Source organism: Aythya ferina, assembly GCF_964211825.1.
Source record: "Aythya ferina genome assembly, chromosome: 1".
In the NCBI taxonomy this organism is placed as follows: domain Eukaryota; kingdom Metazoa; phylum Chordata; class Aves; order Anseriformes; family Anatidae; genus Aythya; species Aythya ferina.
The window spans coordinates 119,247,068-119,266,465 of NC_140296.1; the positions used below are offsets into that span (position 1 = coordinate 119,247,068).

The window sequence follows — 19,398 nt, forward strand, 5'->3', positions numbered from 1 at the left end:
TGTGTGTTGCTGCTCCTTTGTCTCTCAGCACCCTCGCTTGGATGAGGCCACAGCTTGATTCCTAGCAGGTAAGAGCCTCTCTTTACAAGATCACCACTGTGCTCGTTCCTCCACAGCAGCAAAGAGGCCAGTGGCTGATGAGGCCATGGAAATGGGCTTCTTGCCCTTAGAACAGAGTCTGGAGATTAAGGTTGCAACACATCAGCATGTGCTGTTTTGGCAGTAGCCACTGCTGTAGCTAATCTCTGAATACGTGGGAGATATCAGGCTCCAGGATCATTAATCATACATTCATTTATTTTAATGAAAAGAAAGAAGAAAAGACTCCAGTTTCACTGGAAAAGTATAAAGAAAAGCTTGACCTGGTGCCAGACTTAGACTGATTAAAAGGAGACTGTCACTTTCCCCGTCTTTATAGATGTGTATGCTGCCAGCTCATGGGCCCCAGCCTGTAAGTCTGGAGTGCAGGCTGGAGCAAAAGCGCTGGCTTTTTCTGAGCTTTTCTCTGTGCAATAACTGTAATGTTTAGACCGAGGTCAGGCTGGAATGAGCTTTTTCCCCCTGAGGGACAACATCACGGTATGATGCCAGAATCAGCTGGCACGGGGTGATGTTCCTTTACTGGATTATCCCTTCCCATCCTGTCTGCCTCCTCTTCCTGTGACCCCACACCCTGTGCTCAGAAGCATCCTTCAGCCCGCCTGCCGTGCTCATGCGATCTAACTGTGGTCGCCCTGGTAAAGGTTTTGGTGGGCTATTTGCTCTCCCTCGCCCCCTCCCTAAGCCGTTCTTTCTTACTTTGTGTAGACGCAGACACAGATGTACAACAATCTGCTTTATCAGCCTGGGCCTTTTCATACAGCGGAGATTTACACCCTGCTGCCGTGGTGACAGCCTGACTTCACTGGCTAGGAATTAGACTACTGTATGGTCTCCTAAGCTGAGTAGGCATTTGAAGGGCAACTGCTTTGCAGTGAGCGATTTAATTATTTAGTTAGTTTGTGCAGAAGGAAACAAAGTGGTCAAGTCATCCATTTTATCTTATTTTGGGCCAACTCTCTCCTAAAGTCCCTTAAAGCCGTTTCACACGTGTAACAAATGAGAGAGATTGGGCCACGATATTCAGGGCTTTAACTATAGATAGGGTTACCCAGGCTCCCTGGCAATGATGCAGTGTGCTATGTGACAGTTCCTTTCACCTGTGTTTGGGCAGTAGATCACTGTTTTATTTTATAACAAAGATCCCCATTTGAACTGCAGTTGAATTGGTTCCACTGCTGAGAGTGAACTGTTCCAAAAGAGACTTTATTTTCCTTCATAAAATGTGTCCTGCAGTGGTTCTTCCTTTTCTTTTTTGCTGGTGAAGTTTGCAAAGTGTTTAGTGAGAAGTGTGACAAGATGTAAGTTTTGCAGGATCTGGGTTTATTTTCCATATTTTCCATTCAGTCTTACCTGTACCACAGGAGAAAACAATAAGCTTTAACTGGTGCAACAGCACAGAGTTTGACTTAGCTGTTTTGCAGCAACTGTTGTAATGTCTTAAACTTCAGCTTATTTGAATTCTTTCAAAATAACTGTGAAACCATAGGCAGTTCACTTGGTGATTTAATTCTCACATCCACTTGTTATATTTCGTTTGGTCTTCTGTAACCTATGTTTACTTCAAAAAAAGAACACAAACAAAACCCAGAATTGCTACATGATATTAGATATTATGGTATTTTGTATCCACATATAGCCACTATTAATTGCTTCAGGAAAGCTGTAAAGGTCTGAGTAGCAAATACTTACTAAATAACCTGATGTTGATTAAAATTACTTCCTTCCACCTCTTTCATTTTGTGAAAAATTAATTCCTGGTCTCAGCAACTCCCTCAGCGAGTGCCCAGGTTTCTCTTTTCTCCTCTATGAGATGTGAGCTGGACTTTACCTCTTCAGAATCATACCTTTTCAGTCTGATGTTAATCTGTCCCAGTTTTCCCCCAGCTTTGACATTCCTCAAAATCATTGCATATACATGGCAGCAAAAGGATTAGGTCAACAGTGCACAAAGCTGATGCTACAGATCTACATAGCCTCTGAAATACTGAACCAATATTCAGTAATTGATTGGATCCAGTTTTTTGATCATTTTCTGATTTTTCTTAAGCATCTTCATTCTGACCTCAAAAACCTCAGTCTCTCTCTGTACAGAAACTTTCTTCTGCCCCTGGTCACATTCATTACTTAACTCTGAGACCTCCTCTGTGTCTCTTTTGGAGGTGAGTAGAATATTGCAGGTGTGTGCTGTTGATTTATGTAACGCTTCTATAATAGTCAATGCATTATTCATCATTCCTCATTAACTAAGGCTTCAAATAGAGTGTTTGAGTTGCATTACCTGCATATCTTCTCTCTTTTAGTTGGTCACCTGTTGCAAAAAGTGTCGTGCCTAAAAGATGATAATTTTTTCATTTGTGGTTCATCCATCCTGTGTTTTGGTTCTCTTATCCAGGACTCAGTGGTTTCTTCTCGTTTATTTGTTCCATTCAGAGCTTCTATTTTCTGACAGTACTGTTATCTTTATTATCTGAAGAGATTAACTCTAGATTAGACTTCTCACCACTGCTCACTTTGCCAAAGACTGAGGTGATTAAGGTTTTTTGCAGCCAAATCCCTTAACTACTTTGCATTCAATACACACAGGGTCCATCCAGATGATTTCAGAAACACAAAAAGTTCCTAGAGCACTTCCTCAAAGATGAGTAACGAGGGATGAGTACTAATATACAGAGCCTCTCACCTGCATGTCAGTAGATCAAATCCGTGATAAACAAAACTTGGTTAGTCTTTAGCCTCTTTGGTTGTTTTGTGCTCCCTCTAGTTCCAGCAGGCAGCTGTGAAATAGCAAGCAATAAAAGCTCCCACTGCAGCATCTTCTGCTGCAAGGCGGACTGCGTGTGACATGTGGACAGCTGAACCCTAAAGCTAGTTTTAAAAGAAGCTACGAGATAGGTTTATGTGGCTCCCGTGTAACTTTCCTAACAGGGAAGAAGCATATGGAAAGCTGTCAAACCAGTGCTAAACAAATTTTAAAGGAATGCACTTAGTGATCACTTAGCTATTCAGGTGCGAATTCTTGGCCTCCTGGAAGCACTAGAAAAACTCCCCCTGAATTCTTCTGGCTTTAGCCACAGGCCGCTGGAAGATTCATTTGAATAAACATGGGATCTCTTACAGAAGGCCCAAGGCCAAGGTGATATGGGCCCCTGCCTTACACTGTGACTTTCAGGATTTTCAGCTGAAGTTTTGACTTTTGCTGTGTATCTAATATTTTCAAGTTGCTTGGGAGGGGAAAGTCACGAAGGAGTAGATGGGGTTTCGCCTTGTCTGAATTATAATCTGGATTTGGTTGCTGTTCCACAGCTTTGATCAACACCACTGATTTACCATCATTAACAAGGAGACGCTGCAGTGGAGCCTGTAACGTTGCCCTGACCTCAGCCACAACCTCTCCCTGGGTTTGAGCTCGAGTTTGGTGCCTGCTCTGACTGTTTGCAGACTGAAGCAGCAGGCTGAACAGCGCTCAGGCCAGAAGGGAGAGCTAAGGTGCATTACATCATATGTTAGTCATTCAACCTAGAGGCAGCTCTACCAGCACTCGATGAATTTCTCTTTTTCTCTCTCTCTTCTCCTGGGAAGAAAGCTGATTTCTATTATAACAGGTGCTAATCATATATCGTGGCTTTCCTGGGCTGCCCAAATGGCCTGTTGGCAAGAAATAGCTCTCCGTTAAGTGAGACAGGGAATAAAGTATCTTTAAACAGGTAAAAATGAATCACAGCATTGTAGTCAGAAGGATGGTGTTTGATCAAGTTTTTCTACAAGCCTGCACACAAATGCTCTGTAGATTACTGTTACATACAGTATTTGAGAAAATCTGCATTCATGTAGACCTTTGTAGACAGAGTCTCTTAAGATTCTGTACAGCTAGTGGATTACTATATAACTAAATAGATATTATGCTGATAAAAAAATATGATCATTACTTGTCTTCCATTCTGTGCAGCCTAAGATTCCTCAAAAATCTCTTCTTGGAAGCCTTAACTCTCGGCTGGCATTTACCTTCAAGAAAGACAACCTGATTCAAAGTCTTCAAGTAAAGGAGAGGCAATTAGACATCCAGCCACTTGATCCACATGGTTGACATACCTCATATTCATTTTTTGCATTTTAGATTTATCTGAATTTGCCACAGCATTGATCTCCAGTCATGAGATTTCGTGTAGCTTCGGGGCTAGGATTACGCATGTACTGTTTGGGGCAGAAGCACAGTGTAACATGCAAACCGTAAATCTCAAATCTTGCTGAGGTCTGCTTGCAAATTCTTCTTGAAGCAGTCCTCAACTGCTACAAACGTTGCAGGGAATTCTGTCTGAAGATAAGGAATGGGGCTCAGAGTTCATGGGAGTGTGGTGTGACTAAGTTGGGAAGACTGAATAAGCAAAGTATTTGTTTTGCAACAGCAGTGCCATTAGGGAAGGTTTCCCAGAGAGTTAGAGGCAGCACATATTACTGGAGAAAGTAGACACTTGCTCAAACATCTGGCTGGTATCCAGGCACTTGTTTTGTGCGATGTAAGGTCTGGTCTTTTTCCCTTTTTTAATCAGTGGGCATTAGGAGTTAATCCTGCTTTAGTGCTTGAGCTATGGTCTATTGTAGAATTAGCACATCATGCCCTAGGAGGCTAACTCTACTTTTGACTCAGCATATCTTATTTCCATTTGTGCAGAAACGTCTTGGATCCAAACTGTGTAAGTCATAACTCAGTGGAGACTTGCTTTTATTAAAGCTGGTGGCTTACCCATGTTGGGGTGAGGTAGCTTACCTCTCAATTCACCTTTCTGCAATGGCTCAAAAATATTTTTAGCATGCAGTCTTAATCAATTTTGTGGAAATAAAAGCTTTTCTTCTGCTTTTTCACACTCTTCCACTTGGTCATGTTGATACATCCACAGTGCCAAATACACCTTTCCCAGAACAAGTGGTGTAGCATGGCTTACAGCCGTACTCAAGGCTAACCTGCTCAAGAAAAGGCTGGCAATGTTCACACTGAATACTTTTCCACCTCCCCACGAACTTACATGGCAGCCTGTTAGCCCTAGATATAATCAATATTTTAAAATATGTTCCCTTTCCATTCAAAATGCTTGCAACCATAAGTGCTGTATTGTAGCTCAGTGGGCTGATGTCGTTATTAGATGAATTCAGCAGTATAAATTACATGCTGTGCATGTAGCATGAGGATTTGTCAGAATGCTTGAGAGCGCAAAGTGTGCTGAAATGGTGCTGTAAAAGGGTACTCAGGTTTGGTGTGGTTTGCAGCTGCAGTTTCTATCTATACCGGCTGTCTGGAGCAGACCACAGAATGACCTGTCCTGTCAATTGTGCCTGTGTTTTCCTTTTGCAGAAACCCATTTGGCTCTGTCCTGAAAGAATGTGAAGAGTAACCTGACCTATATGCAGACAGGTATCCCCAGACTAACTAAAAAGGAAGTTACTTGACAATTGTAGTTCTGGGAAACACGTGTGTCAGGTCCTGCTTAGCCACAGGCTTTTTGTGTGACCTGAGAGAAACCACTTGCCCTCTTCAGACCTCATTTTCACATCTATAAAATTTCTGACTCTTGTCTTGTCAATATAATGTTAGTACTGCTAACGGGAACTCTCCCCTTCCTTGTCTGTTTAGAGAATTCAGCACAATGTGACAGCTTAGTTGTGGTTTGCAGGCTCTGCTTTAATAGAACTGATAACTGTAGTAAGACATTTCAAATTTTACTTCTGTATATGATCACCATTTGAAAAGACTTACTAAGTATATGTTCTTTGATTGTTTGGGTGCGTGGCCTTCTCTTCTCTTCTCTTCTCTTCTCTTCTCTTCTCTTCTCTTCTCTTCTCTTCTCTTCTCTTCTCTTCTCTTCTCTTCTCTTCTCTTCTCTTCTCTTCTCTTCTCTTCTCTTCTCTTCTCTTCTCTTCTCTTCTCTTCTCTTCTCTTCTCTTCTCTTCTCTTCTCTTCTCTTCTCTTCTCTTCTCTTCTCTGTTGTCCTTTTAGGACTATTTTAGGCTGATACAGAGGACCATCTCTAAATTCTTCCCCAAATGAGCACATAAATAACCTTTATGGAAAAATAAGAATATTTTCCACACCCAGCTCTTCATGTAAGTGTCCTGTGTCCTGTGCATTCCATGCATACCAGGTGAAGGAGTAAGACCCACTGAAGCTCTCACTTGAGGCAGAGGCTTGCTTTGGTTAGTAGCCCACATAAAATGACTCAAATATTTTTTAAGAGCTTTTGAAAACTATAGAAATTTGGCAGCTGATCCAGAATTGCTGGGAGATGGCAGTACACCTGAACTGCTGATATAGAAGCGAGTCACTGATGCGTACACCTGATTAGTGTAGAGCAAAAGAGGACTGTGGGACTCAGTAAAATTTGCAGACTCCCTACATCTGATCTATTGCTGTCATTATCCCCTTGTTTTCCTAACACCACTCGTGGACTCATTAAATCCATCTTAAAACAGCTGCTTACTACATTTTGCTATCACTAAAGTTCATTGACTTCACAGCAACAATTTGAAGAACTTGGAATCAGTCTCCTCCTCCACACTGAGGGTACTGAAACTCACCTGGACACTGTCTAAACATGTGCCTCAAATGAAACCTGTGCATTAATCACTGAGTCCAGCAGTGTTCTTCCAGATATGTATGTACCTGACATGTAGTTCAATTTGCATCCTTACGTAGACATGCAGGCTCTTATAACTGCTTCTGTAGGAGTTTTCAGAACGTGATTAGCACTCCTAGGGGTGGAAAGAGATAGAGGAGGTCCTGAAATGACAGCAGAGGGATGGAAGTCCTCTGCAGCATAAGAGATGGTTTTGCGTGCTGAGCATTGGGCTGAATTGCCCATTCTGTGTGATTATGTAAAGAAAGACCCCATTGTACAACGTGATACACGCAGGGGAAAGGGGCTAGAGCTGCTCTGGGAACCTTCAGCCTGAACTTCCTGACCTCTGCGCAATTAAAATTTCAGCCAGCCTTGCATGTATGCGTGCTTTTGGCACTGCATTCTCGAGAGGGTGGCTGCTTTCATTTTGGCCAAGAGACTTCAAAACATGGTTGGATAAATAAATGTAAATCAGCTGCAGATACCATTGTGTGTGACTCTCACTCCCTAAAACTGCTGCAAATACTAAACTGAGAGTTTGAGAGCTGTTTATGTTAATAAGGTAATTTGAAAGGTGTTAGGGTGAGGTAAGGGAAAACAAAGCGAAGGATCAGCAAAGTGCTTATGAACCCCAGTCTGTTTTTCCTTTCAGTGGCAGTGCAGCCAAGTGCTGCACAAAACATATGATTGTTGCCCTCTTTAGCTCCAGTTTTCCTCTGCAAATTCCAAGCAGGCCTAACACTCCTGAGTGTTAAGCACAGCCCTGTGCACAGGCTGCCCAGCAGCTGCTTTTTCAGTTACAGCTCTCAGTCTCCTGTAACTTGTTAATTATGTACTGCCTATCTGAATATGCCAGATGACTGTGTGAACTTTCTGTGACTTAATATTTACAGCACATTAGCTCTCGCAAGCCCCATCTGAGTTTGGACTGGATAATGCAGTATAATTTGTGCCGTATAATGTACAAGCCTGCCTTGGGGATAGCATGTTGGAGAGATATCCGAGCTAGCTGTAAGTAAACTCTGTCCTGTATATGAAGGAGTTTCATCCTCTCCACAAGGTCAGTTATCAGTTAGCTCCAGTAGATTTCCACGCTAGGAAAGCTCAACTGTTTCTGAACTAATTTTGGTGTCTGGACAGCGAACACATACTCTGCTGGAGGCAAGGCCTGAACCTGGGCTTCTTTGCTGCCCTTCATACACGTGCTTGTAAGAAATGCACACCTCATCTTTATTAACTCCAAGGCACTTTCTTAAAGCTCTTGACAATATACGAGTGCAAAAATATGAGTGGGAGAAACTATAATTTTCTGCCTCAACAGCGCTAAAGACTTTAGTGTAAATGGCGATTAAGCTCTTTGATTCTGGATAATACAGCTTGATCAGTGACACTAAGTCCTTGGAATTTGTGGGGATTTTCTTTTCTTTCCCCCAAAAGGAGAGCAACCACCCTACCAGGTCACTGGCTTCTCAAAGGGGAATATTTCCAGATGGAAAATGGACTAAGCTCTGCTCAGAGGGAGGCCCCTCTGGTATGGAAAGAATGAATAAGCTATGGTATATGTCTTCCAGTATTTGGTAACTTTAGTAAATTCCAAGCAAGCTGAGAGTTTTATTCATTGCAGCACAGGGCAATGTACTCGTTCACTGGGTTCACCTTCACATGCTTTTCTCCCTAGTCTCTAGATGAGGATAAGATTTAAAAAAAATATTCTGGTTATGAGTCATCCAAGTGTCATAATCAAGACCTGGTAATACCACATAATATCAGTCTCATGCAAGCTATAACTCCCTCTGGGATGCTGAGCCATGCAGCGTTTCAGCCGTGCACTTTCCTGTTCAAATACATTCTTGTGGCCCAGCTCAGGTCTAGACTACTGTAATTCAAAATCCAGAAAATCTACTTAATATTACTATTTTTGAAAGAATAAAAAAAATAAAAGGAGAGAAGAAAGAATCAAACCTTATTTGGACGGTCATTGGCATGAAATATGGCTGTTGCTTGGCTCAGGAAGATGTACTTTTGGAGACTGTGCCCTTGTGGGCTGCATTACTCCTAATCTGCCTACTGTGCTCTTTATGGAGCAAAGCAGGTCTTCTACAAGTACCTAGAGCACCAACAGCTTACTGAATTGCCTAAGTAGAGTAAGACAGGGAACTGGGTTGGCACCAGGACTGGCATCCTGCTTCCAGCCCCGATTTCAGTTCTCTGTATGGCATCTTAGTTTTCTTACAGAAGAAGAAACCAGTATCTCCCTGGGCTCAAGAAGCTCAACTGGTATTTTGGGATCCTATGGGAGGCACAGATATAATCTACAGACAGTATCGGAAAGGTAAAATGGTAAATAAAACTGAGTTTTCTAAAGAAAGGTTGCATCCGATCAGATTTCTCTTAGCAAATCTGTGTGATGAGGTAAGCCCAGTATCAGTAAGTCACATCAGAGGTTCAGTTCAGGATTATCTGGAACTGAAACCGTTCCTCTTTGGTTTCAGTGGAGGCCACCAATGGTTTGCTAACCAAGCTGGTAACTTGGAACTGACTCACAACAGTTAATGCTAGAAAAGATGAAGTGGAAATGGAGCTTCAGAGAGAGAAAATATTTGCTCCCCTTGGTAATTAACTAATGTGAATTTGGAGAGGGTCCAGTTCCAGTGTAAGTTCCCGAAGGCTCCAAAACAACACCCCAGTTCTGGTTCAAATGGGAAATGACAATTCTAAGTGTAGTCGAGTTCATTTCTCTGGATGAATTGCACAGCAAGCATGCTCTTCTCTCAGGTGTCTCAATCACCACCTGTAAGACATGATGGATGCTACAAACATGAAGAGCACTACTGACTCATTTACTCAGTGTTCCTGACAAGGTGGCTCTCTATTTGATTCCCTGCATTGGCAATTCCATAGTCCAGTTTAACCATACTTGAACCAGTCAATGTTTCTGCTACTTAGGAAATCACTGTTCCATTTAACAGCTTTTCCTGTCTTACTGTTTCTTCTAGCATCACCATAGATCTTCCTCCATGAAGGTCAGACTAATTAAAATCTGTGGTAGTTTTTTCTCCCTCTGTGTGGTTCTGTACAGAGGATCAGATTTGCCTCCCCTCCACATTGATAAGTTACTCACATGAGTAGTTCAACAGAAAGGAATACACTTGTATGACTAATCTGCTCAGCAGCATAAAAGTTCACTGTCTGGACTAGAACTAAATGACTTTAAAGAGTGCTACACAGGTTGCAGAGGGGGTGGATTAAAACTCAGGAGTCCCCTGTGGCAAATGCTGTACTTTGATAACTAGACTGTTCTTCCTGTCTAGCTAAACTGAGTCTGCCATTTCTTTTTATCAGATTTTTTTTTTTCCTTTACAAAAGAAATGCAAAGGTCTTTAGTGTTTTGATAAACCACATATAAATTTGGACCTTTGTAAGAGTACGCTCAGCTGTGCAATTCTGTCTTGCAATAAATGTTTGGAAATGTTGAAGGTCTTGTTTCTCCTGGGCATGTGCTTACCAGATTTGTTGAGCTAACAAACATGTTGCCATATGTTGGCACATACATTACCTCGGCTTAAACTAATTTATGGGATATGGCATCACTGACACAGTTCCCATTCCAAACAAAGGTTTTAATCAGTCCCACTCAGAAACATATACAATGCTGAGGAGCTGTAACTACTAGTAGCTTTTCTCTTTAGTAGGACTTTGGCACTGGTCCATTTTTCAGCCCTTCATGAACGAACATGGAAGGCATCTCACTGAAGCAGATATGGCATTGACAGATGGATGAGTGTTTTTTCATTTGTCAGGAAGAACAAAAACATGGTGAGACAACAGGAGGACAGGGGAAGTCAGAAGAAAACCCAGTCTGTTTCCTTAAACAGAGATGTCTGGAGTGAGCCTGTATCAGAGCATCATAACATTTACTTACTGTTTCTCGAGTTGCTAAGGAAGGTAGAGATTACTGAGGTAGCGGAGTATCTCTGTGATCACTTCAGAAGATAAGGACGCTGGGGCTGGCTTTTGCTATGCCTCTAAGAAAACTGCAATGAAAGAATACCCAGAGAGAAGGGAATAAGAACTGGATTTGTGGCACTATGATTCCTCTATCATACTTAATTACCTCAAAGTTTATGTGCCACTCGTTTAAAGATACCCAAGAGGCTGCCCCAGACTGTAGAGATTACGTATCTCTTTATGGACCACTCTGGAGTTCAGGAGGACTAGCATCTGCACTATATATCATGTCTCTCCTAGCTATCTGCAGTTTGCTTTGGCTTGCCCTGCCTCTCTTATTTATGCTACATACAGCGTAAGAGAGCAGTTGGTTATGCACCATACTGTTTCTGCACAGGCTGTGGCCACTTCTCAGGGTCCTGAATTTGGCTTGATATTCCTTCCAGCATTGATTTAATTGAGGAGAAGGAAGGAGAAGCAGAAATGAAGGTTTAAGAATTTAGAGATGTTCTAGGTACCATCAAGGATAATCCTCAGTCCATCTGTTTCTGCAGCTTGTCTCATAACTCAGGAAAAGAATTAGGGAAATTAGCTAAAGGAATTCACTTTAAAGAATGGTCAATGTTTGGAAGTGTTTTCCTTAAAATTTGCCCCCAATATATATATATATATTTTTACTTTTAACTCATAACTTCTCACAGCCTCTTCCTTTATTTTCCAGCTAAGTGAAATGTTGTTTTAAAAAATAATCGAGTGTCCTTTAAAGGAAAAAAGGGAAGAAAAAAAGGGAGGAAACTAAAAAAGTGGTCAAGAAACCCAAACGAAACTTTGAGAGACTTTGCTTTTTCACTAAATAACCTGAAACCATGAAAAACAAAATCTCTATAAAGTTTGGTTCGACTTTTTCTTCATCTCATGATGCATCAAAAATGCAGTAAGGCGAACAGCTGCCGAGGTGATGAGTTGTACGCCCCAGGGATGGAGCCTGAGCAAGGGTGTGAGTCCAGCCCAGCTGTCGCCCCCACCCCAAGAAGTGGGCTCCTGGTGAAGCCCATGGGTGGTGTGAAGCAGTCTTTTTTCCCTGAGCCAATATAACTCACCCTCACTGTTAGCAACTTTACCCAACTCTTCCCTCCGAGGGACACCCTGAAATACCAGGTATTTTGCCCTGATTTTATTTATGCTGAAAACAGAAGGAAAGGAAAGCATGACTCAGTGCTCAGTTATTTTTGTCACTATGGGTAAGGCGGTGTTGTTAGCAGTATCCCAAACACCGGGGTTGGCAGCGTGCTGCACTGAGCCGGGCTGCCCGGGACAGAAGAAAATAGAGCTGTTTTCAAGCATTCTTGTCTTTTTTGTTGCCAGACTGCCCCTTTACACTGCATTATACCCTGCCTTGCCCCTCCTGCCCCACAGAAGGGGCTGTTCTGCCCAAATGTGAGGCAATTGCTCCAACGCTTGGGACGTGCGGGTTACTCCCGGGGGGCTGCAGAAGGTTCTGGAACCTTGCAAGCCAGGCTGCCCTGAGGGAGAGGCAGGGGTCTGCAGATCGGGAAGGCTGGGCAAACCCCCAGCAGAGGGCTGCTGTGCTGGGGAGGTGAGGGGCTGGCGGTTTGCTGTTGGAAGATGGCGGTTGGTGGTTGGCAGTTGGCCACGGAACATTCCGGCACCCTCCTGAGGAAGCTGGCTCCCACAGCATGGCTCCCTTGCACTCATTCTGATATTCCCCACTGTGGGCTCCTTCCTCCCCTCTGCCTCCACCCCACCACTCCCCTTTGTTGTTTTTTTTTTGCATGTGCACCTCACAGATTCCTCCAGAAACTTCCCTGCTCGGCCCCAAGCAGACTCACGGACCTGGGGGCCCCTGAGGGAACTGGGGGCTGCCCAAAGCCATGGTCCCCTGTGCTTTCCCATCTCATACAGTCATGGCATGCCCAAAAATGCACGGACTAAGACAAAGGACTCGCACCTCTAGGTCTGTTTCCTTTCTTATGTTGTGCTCAGACTGCCAGAGTCCCATGAGAGGCTAATTGCCATGACTAATAAGTTCCATCTCACACTTCACATGAAGAGGTTTGGTGGCTTTTTCCAGAATCTTAAATTGAATCAGGGATAAGCCAACAAAGAGATTACAGACATATAAAGAGTTTACTTTGCGCGATTGCCACATACTTGATGCCAGATACAGTATCCTGTTTTCCCTCTACACTTCGCTTGGAGATCACATCAAATAAAATTCAGCTTCTCCATTATGTAAAAATTAAGCAAGCTGCCCTCTGGTTTTGAAATTGTTTTTATTTAGCAAGAAATTAAAAATGAAAAATAAAAAGGCAGTATGCTAAGGGAATTTGTTGTGTTTTGAGAAGAGATCACGAAGAGTGTTTTTTTCAGGTCATTACTGGGAGATGGTCTGAGAGCCCAAGTCATGAGAAACATGACTGGTGAAGAGAGAAAAACAACTCACTGTGGTCTTTAAAAATATTTGGGTTATTTACTGACAGCTTTTCCTTTGAGCCGTGACCTATTTCCACCTGCTGCATGGCATCTGATGAAGCATATTACTAAAATGAATCCTTTGTCGCAGTAGGAAATAAATGCCCTCACTGGCAGAGGTTAGATTTTAGGATGATTTTACATCCTTAGACCTTACAGTCAGCACATATTTGTGTGGATGCTTGGGCTTTTGCAGTAGCTCCCAGTGCTGTCTCTCCTCTTAGGCCTTTTGATGTGCTCCAGTACAAGTGACCTTTCCCTTTTGGACTACAGAGACCAGTGCTAACCCTTGTAGTAAAGTCTCTGCTTGTTACCCTGCACTGGTGAGTCTGTAAAAACCACTTCATCTTTCATCTGTCACAATGAAGCCCGTTGTGTTGAACTGCCAGTATAAAACCAGACTGAGGCTGGTTATGCTGCAAGCATTGGTATATTTGGAAAGCTCAACTGTCCTTAGCTGCACTCAGAAAATAAGAGGACTAAAATGGTCCTGCTGCTGAATGCTTTTGCAACAGACATGCTGGTGATTACAATCAGCTCTGGCAAGTAAGCACGTCTGATTCAGTGCAGAGGAAAACCTCTCCAGTGCATATATGAGCCTGTCCTGGAGAAAATTTCCTCCCATCTCATCATCAGTTTACCTGTGAGCATGCAAGGCACAACTGGCATGCCCAGCAGACCTGCCTGTTCTCTCTTATGCTACATACGCACTGCTCTGTTTACTGCGTGGGCCAGGTCACAACCCAGCTTCAGAGGAAGCCAGATAAAACCATCAGAAACCTGCCCTTCAAGCTGCCAGTTGTTAGAGAACTAAATCCTCTCTTAAGCTGCTAGTGGAAAAAATATCATCTGATGTTACAAAATGCAAAACCCAGGCGCTTCAAATAATCTTAGTAGATAAGCAGAAGTTGTGAACACTGTGATGTGGAGGGTGAAAGGTGCTGAGGAAATAGTTTTTAACCTTCAATAGATGTGAAATGTTTTTATGCCTTTTGCAACAGACTCCATTTTGCCACGCATTTTGCTCATGAGCTCTGCAAGCATTGCAATGTCATTTGTCCATTCTCTCTGAAAATTACCACAGAGTACTTATCAGCAATTTCTGAAGGGCTTATGGTCATGGTCAGGGAAATACATCTGTAGATGTATAAATATGCTCTGTACTTTACAGAATTGAAACAAGGCAGATTCTTGTCCCAGGAACTTGTCCCTCCAATGGAGGAATTGCCCCTGCCACAAAGCTGTCCTCACTGCCTTTGGTAGCTGCACTGTAGGAAACACTTCTCTGTCAGGACACTGGGGCTTTTCTGATGATCCCCAAGGCCTGGTTTTGTTGTTTCTGGTAAGAAACCTATGCAGCCCCTGTCTTCACATCCCAGACTTTAGAGATAAAGGTTGAAATTCAGTGGTACTCTGAACTGGCTCTGAACCCTCTGTAACAGGAGTAAAACCTACCGGATATAAGTGAACGTCAGACCTGCAGGAGAGGGGTGAGATGGAGCTTACTGAGACACACTAAGGAAAATTTCACTTTCTCTGACCTGTCATTTCTCAGAGGTGCTACATTTTCCCTGATTGTATAAGCAGAGTATTAGACCATTCTCTCCAATGATTTATTTTCACCTTACTGAAGCTAATTCCGTTCTGTGTGTCCTGATATCCCTGGGAGAGGGAGACTTATTACATTGACCTTAGACCCTGTTCAGCTTTGTTTATTCTTATCAACATGGATTGTTGCTGGGGAGCTGTTGATGGCAGGGTAGTGGTTGCAGTGAATTACCTGGAGACTGATTGTTGTCACACTGAAGAAATCACTGCAGCAATAGACTCCAGTTAGCCTTTGCCAGCAGAGGTCTGTGGACTCAGTACAATTGCTGTCTCGTAACAGCACAGCCCCTTACCAAGGTTTCTCTGCAGCAGGCCGGCACTGATGAAGAAGGCCTAATGAGAGAGAGAGAGAGAGAGAGAGAGAGAGAGCGCATTTTTCTGATAGGACCTTCATCTTTAGAACTGTCAAGTGAGCATTAGGTTTGCAAGAGAGGAATATTGACATTATCATGCAAATGCTTTTATCCATCTCCAGGCTAAAAAGCTTTTTTTCTGGAGTTTAAAATGTTGCCCTTGAAGCTTGTAGACTTTACTAGCCTGTACGGTGTGGAGCAGAGAACAAGCTCGCCAGTGAAAGTTACAGGAACTTGCAGTTTATAAGTATGTAGCACTTGCAATAACATCATAAATATTTCATTTCACATCACACTTGCAGTTCCCAGCACTGTTAATACAGATGTATTGTCAATCCCCAGCCACTGAGGAAGGAGAGCTTGTCTGGAAACTGGTTCATTCCTTCACTGGAAAGCACATTACCGCCACAACTCTGTAGTGAGCTGGTTGTAAAGTGTGGGCCCCTGGTTTCCCTTCTAAGCACATGGAGATTATTTTTGTTATTTCTTTCCTAGCAAAGACTCTGGGGTCTCTCATCTGACTTTCTGACAGAACCAGTTCTCAGTGGAACATCTCCATTTCCTTAAATCTGTTGCTGGATAGATGTTGGGATCACTTTTGCTGCCAATTTGCTCAGTAATGCAATGTGAGTCGGACTATAGCAGCAGCTAAACACCACTGAAAATCATGAATATTTTTCCCTTGCAAGGCAATGTCTGTGTATACGCATTGGAATCCCAGTGAGCTTCCTTAATCCTTTTGTGTTTGTGTATATCTTAACATTTTTAGAAGTGGTCAGTTATGAAATAAGCCAAAAAATTAAATGAAATGTTTATCTGAGAAATGAGCCTCATTTTACATACTAAGCTTGTTTTATGTAGCTCTCATAATAAAAAGTCCAAAATCCACGGTTAGCATTGAATCTGAACAAAAAGTGAATCTCAAAAAACAATCCGATTTTGCTCTTTAAAGGTTTTGACGTGCCAGTGTGATGGTATGTCAGAGGCTGATGGCAAGGTCTGTGACAATCCAGCTGCATACATCAAGGCTCATTCTGCAGATTTCGGCAGATGTGTGTCCCTGGAGCTGCTCCATCATCATCTCCAACAGCTGACTTGGCGCTCAGAGCTGAGAGTGCAGCAGCAAAGATTTTTCTAAGCCAGCTTGCACTCTGCATCAGGTAGTGGCCCAGAAATTTTAACTGTCATGGGCCAGCCCAGCAACAGCAGTGACACCATGTCTGGTGGTGCTCAGCTGGAGCTGAATTTCCATTGGCAAAGCTCTGTGGAAATGAAGAGCGGAGATGGTGATGATGAGATGAGCTTTACCTAACAGCTGAGGACATGGTTTTAGCTTAACATTATACAAGCCCAGTAATTCCAAAATCTTTGAATAATCTCGAATGCAGATTTTGGAGACTGCTGAGACTGCTATTTCAACAGTGCCACTGAATGAGCCCTTTGCCTTAGCAGCTGTAATGCTGCAGAATTTCCACATTTCACAGGGTGGAGCCATGCAGAGCTGCAGCTCTTGCTGAGTACCCAAATTGTACCAAAGACCAAGAGCTTTCATGTAGACTTCTCAATTTTTTTTTAAAGTTGCAAGAGCAAATTCTTCAGTGAAACCCTGCAAGGGGGATGTCACAACATCTGCTGTTCTGCATGGAACTTAGATGCATAAGAGTAACTGCTGTAAAACTTCACCATCTCTGAAGAAGCATAATCCTGTCTAATGACACAAAATGAATTAGGTATCTTCAATGCCATCTTGTGTGTTTAGGAAGTATGCAAATGGAGGGAGGGACATATTGCCCTGGACACAGTAGGAATCAAGAAGTCTTTGCGTTTAGAGTTCTTAGCATTTCAGTGACATTCTGGTCAAAGCTGCCTTTCTAGGCTTTTTTACCAGTGCTTCTATTGGATGTCAAAGTTTGTTTCTTCTGTTTCTTTGCTCTCAGTCCGTATCTTCTTTCTCCCCACTCCAATCCCTATGAAAGCATGCATGCCCCTGTGACATAAAAGAGTACCCAACGAAGCTGTTATGCATGTGTTTGAGATTTCTGAACTGGCTTTCACTTGTCCGTGCTTTGGGTGATTGAGGTACTTGTGGTTTGAGATTACTATCAGCTACTGTTTTTTCAATTATTAGACTTCCATAATTTGTTCTTTAATGACTTTTGTGTTTGGTGACTGTGTCCAAAGGATTTAGGACTTTAACCCAGATTTTAGAAGATCCATTAATTTCACTCTTTTCCAAATCCAGATACATAGATTAATGAGGCAAATGCTGATCTTTCAGAACACCCAGCTGGACTTTTTCTATCCCTTCCCATACATTACCACTAAGAAATTTTCTGTTGAAAGTTAGTTAGACGACAGCTATTTTAGCAGTGGCGGCTGCAGCCTGTAACCCACCGTGTAATTAAGGGCTGGTTAGATGTGTACACTTGCTTACCAGGAAACAGAGCAGTCACCAATCCAGTCACATGTGGAGTGAGCAACTCTTGCAAAAAGAGCAAGAGAAACCTGGGGTGGTACCTCAGACTCTTCACCGGGGCAAAAACATGTCAGTTCACTTTGTTGCTTTGCCACAAATAACCAAGTTTTGAGGGAGATCTTATTTCCTCTCCCGATATCTTTATGTTCAGGGCAGTGTTTCTAACACAGACTTTGCACGCATCCTGTGTTCTCTGTCCTTTCATCTCCAGCATTGCAACGTTAATATTTTGGTTCTGCGGTTTCCTGCCTGTCCTGTAGTATTACACATGGATGCCTCCAGTCTAGCTAACAGCATGTGCTTTCAACTATTATTATTATTACTAATATTATTTCTCCTGGCCTCCAGATAGATTCAGAGCCCTACAGCAACAGGTGTTTTGTACGCAAATACACTATCTCTCCTCTGAAGTGTTTGCAGTCTGTTTTGTCCACCCTGTGACTGTTTTAGTGCAAATCAATCTTGTGTCTGCGTCAGAGGCCCTCTGAGAATTGCCATATGGAACTGGAAATGGGGGTGGAACACATCTAGCTTTCCAAGTGCTTAATTTTGTTTTTGTTTTTGTTTCTTGTTTGTTTGTTTTTTTCTAGCAAACTGGAAATCTTCAATATTTATTTTTGCACACAGTTATTTTTATTATTATGAACTAGAACTCTTCACTGTTTATTTGCTTTGTAGAGGCTCTGTGTAGAGGCTCACTGATGTTTGCTTTTGTACAGTATCATCCTCATCTGCCTAAGTTTCATTGCATTTCTGTAGATATATTTCATCAGTATTAAACTTATATTTCATCAGTATTTAAACTTGTCTGAGGAGAGGACTAAATGGGAGGGAACAAGATTTTTCTATGTATTTTGTTCTATGTATAATACCAGGTACAACACTGGTCTCTGACACCTAGCACTGGCTTTTATGCACATCGTTGATGGTCCATACAGCCGACAAAGTTCATGTATTTCATTGTCTAACACACAAACAAGCACCAGCTACAGTAAAAACACTGTAATGAAACACAATGTAGTTTTGCTTTATGTGAATCAAGTTGAGCTGAAAGCAAATCCTGTGGTTCTTGTGAGTTGAAACACCAGGGAAAACTTGGATCCAGGTGTGAATTTCGTAGCTCATGCTGACCTGTAGAATTTTCATTACTGGGTGTTGCTAGTACTTGATTAGTACCTGGTGGTTCAAATGCTGGCAGTGACTCGTTTCCTACTTTCTGCTAGATGAAATGTGCTTCAGTGTAAGGAAACAGGGAGGAAGAAAGGATAGGAAAAAGTCATTTATTAAATGGCATTGGATTACAATCTCTTGTACTGGAAACTATTTATGAGAAGGCATAGCCTGTAAAGACTAGGCTGGAGAATGTCCATGTTGGATCTCTCCAGACTAGAGCAGACTGTAAAAGAGAATAATAAATAAAGCACAAAGCCAGTTTCACCAAGCAAGCAAGCAAGCAAGAAAGGTCCACTATAAAGCTTGTAATTTAGCATAGAAGGTGCAAGATACGTTGGATTAGCTGAAAAAATACAAAAGATTCACCTGTATACTGTGAAACATGAATTCTATCACTCCTCTGTTTTTCCAGTGAAGTAGGGTAGCTTTGTATCTAGTTTTAGAAGAGGGGAATGGCAAATATTTTCCCAAATAAGTTTGGTTCAAAGCATGAACGAACGCAGCTCCGTTTCATATTTTCACTGCATGAAGTGGTATTTTTTTTTTGTTTGTTTTTGTTTTTCCATACATAAAAATAATTGTTTTGAATGTTTCCAATTGTTATTTATATTGTTCTAGAATTCACTGTTCTTCGTGG

The 19,398-nt window shown here is 42.3% G+C and overlaps 1 protein-coding gene and 1 long non-coding RNA gene across 2 annotated transcripts in view; one reads left to right on the forward strand and one right to left on the reverse strand.

Annotated features, from left to right (window-relative positions):
• Positions 1 to 19,398, forward strand: part of LOC311430119 (uncharacterized protein) — a 146,559-nt gene that overhangs the window by 63,651 nt on the left and 63,510 nt on the right. The window lies entirely within an intron of this gene.
• Positions 1,612 to 3,253, reverse strand: LOC311429855. The gene is made up of 3 exons (XR_014688415.1): positions 2,783 to 3,253; positions 2,381 to 2,569; positions 1,612 to 1,660 (listed from the first exon to the last, which is right to left on the reverse strand). It is a non-coding gene; the product is annotated as an uncharacterized lncRNA (long non-coding RNA).